This window comes from Salvelinus fontinalis, chromosome 9, assembly GCF_029448725.1.
Source record: "Salvelinus fontinalis isolate EN_2023a chromosome 9, ASM2944872v1, whole genome shotgun sequence".
Taxonomy (NCBI): domain Eukaryota; kingdom Metazoa; phylum Chordata; class Actinopteri; order Salmoniformes; family Salmonidae; genus Salvelinus; species Salvelinus fontinalis.
The window spans coordinates 43,776,747-43,780,211 of NC_074673.1; the positions used below are offsets into that span (position 1 = coordinate 43,776,747).

The 3,465-nt window shown below is 40.9% G+C and overlaps 1 long non-coding RNA gene across 1 annotated transcript; it reads left to right on the forward strand.

Annotated features, from left to right (window-relative positions):
- The first annotated feature begins 894 nt into the window (after positions 1-894).
- LOC129861791 (uncharacterized) lies at positions 895-2,894 on the forward strand. The gene is made up of 3 exons (XR_008760672.1): positions 895-1,160; positions 1,426-1,485; positions 2,438-2,894. It is a non-coding gene; the product is annotated as an uncharacterized LOC129861791 (long non-coding RNA).
- Positions 2,895-3,465: the final 571 nt, after the last annotated feature.

Consider the following 3,465-nt stretch of genomic DNA (forward strand, 5'->3'; position numbering starts at 1 on the left):
TCAACCATGCTAGCGCTACTCAAAACGCTAATATAAAATATAAAACATGCATTACCTTTGACGAGATTCTTTTGTTGGCACTCCAATATGTCCCATAAACATCACAAATGGTCCTTTTGTTCGATTAATTCCATCCATATATATCCAAATTGTCCATTTATTTGGCGCCGTTGTACCAGGAAAAACAGCGTTCAATTTGAACAAAATCACGACACAATATCTAAAAAAAATTACCTCTAAACTTTGCCAAAACATTTCAAAGTACTTTTGTAATACAGCTTAAGGTATTTGTAAACGTTAATAATCGATCAAATTGAAGACAGGTCAATCTGTTTTCAATACAGGATATCAACAAACTCACGGAACATTTCACGTCTTGCCCAAATCTCAAACACAAACAAACGACGTCCCTCCACTTCCGGGTCAATATCTTGTTCACCTCACTAAGAAAAAACCTTAACCATTTTCCATACAATGGCGACATCCAGTGGAAGCAGTAGAAACTGCGCATTTACTGATTAGAATTCTGGTTTGCCCAAAACAATCCATTGAACATAGAGGAACTTAACAATAAAAAAGTTTGTCCTCAGGGTTTTGACTGCTATATAAGTTATGTTATACTTACAGATATGATTCAAACAGTTTTAGAAACTTCAGAGTGTTTTCTATCCAAATCTACTAATTATATGCATATCTTATATTCTGGGGATGAGTAGCACGAAGTTGAAATTGCGCACGCTATTTTTCCCTAAGTGAAAATTCTGCACCCTATCATCAAGAAGTTAACATATCATATGTGTCATAAAAATTTAGAATTTCCTCACAACACTCAAATACCTGCGTTTCTGTTTCTCACCTGCAGAAAAGGGCCAGCTACTGTACAATGCCTGGTTGTAAGCAAACCACAACATCCAGTATTCAGGATATGGAGGACCACCCCACCTCACCCGTGGAGGTGTGAGAAATATCTAATTGTCTGTGTTCATAGCCAGCACTTTCAGCCAGAGGATTTCGGGATGGAACTGAAATGTTCAACTGATGGGGTTGGCATGTCGTCGAACATTGGAAAGGGATGCCATTCTATTGATTTTCCCTTCACTTCAAAGAGAGAGCTATCCAATCAGCCAACATCTGTGCAGCAGAAAAGAAGTCAAGCTGAGGTAATGTAGCTAACTTTACCTAGATAACTAACTAGCTAGCTAGCAAACTGCATTTGTGTATCTCAACCAAACTCTAGCTAGCTAGCTTTCATAATACACTGGCTAGACATTCCAAAGCATATCAATGTAATTAGGCAGCTGCTATCTGGCGATGTGATTTGTAACTTTGCAAGCTAACGTTAGCTTCGTAAGGTTACATTAGCTAACCGTTAGCTAGCTAGCTAACTAACTATCGCAGAGGCTAACGTGACAGTGATCTATTTAGATTCCAATCCCATCAACATCTGCAGATGTCTCAACATCAAGCGCAGCACCAGGACCTAGTGTAAGTCACCTTCTAAAATCGTACTAAAATCTACTAAATCTTTCCATGACTCCATGATGAGCAAGTAAATATACTGGAGCCAGGCATAAACATGGTCTATGCGATCTTGTTGTCATAGCTGGTGTGTTTACACGTAGGCTACAACTTCTATTGTAGTTTTCTCTGTATTCTGGAGGCTTAGTTGGTTGTTCATGCATGGTTTGAAGTCTAATTTGGAGAAAAGGAGGAATTAGTAAGGATGGGATGGGGTGGGTGACTGACTGGGGTGGGTATTGTGTGTGAAGGTTAGTATGGATTATCTATTGACATGAGGGGGTGGGTGGATATAGTACATTGTTTGAATGTATATTGATGGGGGCAAAGTAGTACACTTTTGGCTAATCACTGGACTACTGGGTGTCCTACAGACTAATCCTGATGACGATGACCTTGACAGCAGCGTTAATAGTACAGAGCCTGAGAGCCATTGGATAAAAGCTTTCAGCTTTCAGCTCAAGCTCAACATCATATGACTTTGAAACAAGCCAGGAGAGCCGAAGGCATTTATGAAAGCACAATATTCTCTTGAGAAAACAAAATCACCAATACACTCCTCAAACTTTTCAGACCCTTGCAGTCAGTTCTTTGGCATGGGGGAGAGGGTATGTTAGTGTACTCTTCTAGCCTATTTACTCTATTTTTGGAAGTGCTTGTCTACTTAACAGCACAACTGCAGGTGCGCATACACAACAATAAACGACTAGACTGTCTACAAGTCAAGCCCCCCTCAAACTTTTCACATCTTTGCTAACATCTCAATGCCCTATTATAGACTGAGTGTAACAAAACACATACCAGTCTACTGTACCCTTTTTTGTTTACAGATGAACATGGTTTATTGTATGGTTACACATCATTATGATCAGTCTTCATGTTTTACACGTCGTCATGATCTGTCTTCATGTCTTTCCAGAAGACTAGCAGTACAAACAAGTCTCCTGCAAGAGGTCGAAGCAGTGGGTGGTGAAGAAAGTGTACGAGAGGCTTGTCCACCTGGCTGGGGAGGGCAGAACGGACCAGACGGTTGTCTATAAGGAGCCGAGTCACAACGGCCAAACCCAACATCCCTGCCAACATTGCCACTGCGCCAAAGCTTGCTTAACCAGCTGTCATTGCCTAACCCAAGAAGAGGTTCACCAGCTGAAACAGCATTCTGGAACCTGCCTGGAACCTTCAACCAACACAACATCCATATTCAGTTAGACTGATGTTGTAGTATAGTCAGTGGCGGCCCGTCATTCAGGGCAGAGCCCCACCTGTTTTGCGCTCCACATCTTTAGCAAAGAATTGCCTGTTTTACGTGTTATTTTGGCATTAATATGTGTCACATATCAGTTTGCAAACAACATAAAAAAATACATATCCGAGTTAATAAAGCTGCATACAAACATGGTCTCTTTTTTGTTTTCTTGAGTAAGGCAGCTCCAAAATGTAGGCGTTTCTGCCTAGCACAGTGCTTTCTGTGGTGGGGCAAGCCAGCAGAAAATACGGAGCGTTGCGCAGTGATTGGCTCAGTGTTCTGTCACTCATGGAGACACTAAGTCACCGCCAAGTCTAAGAGGAGACCTCGAAAATTCTAGCCCCTTGGGTGCTGCCATAGAGTTACATTAGAAGTGCCCATCCAAGAAGGCTCAAGGTCATTGGCCACAGATAAACTGATGTCAAATCACGTTATATGTACAGTAGCTTTGAATGGACTGATTATGTCAACATCATACTTTCAAAATCTTAGCTAGCAGTCATCATCATGAATCAAATCGAGAATCTATTGTCAAATCCTTTTAAATCTGTGACATTGAAGAGAAATAATGAAGAAAAAGTATAGATAAAATGTATCGGTGCTCATCGGCCATTGGACATTAACATTACACAACAGTTGGAAATCGCAAATTCAACAATGAGTGGTTTGGAAGGAATCAGTGACAGTGGCTGTGTGGTCCC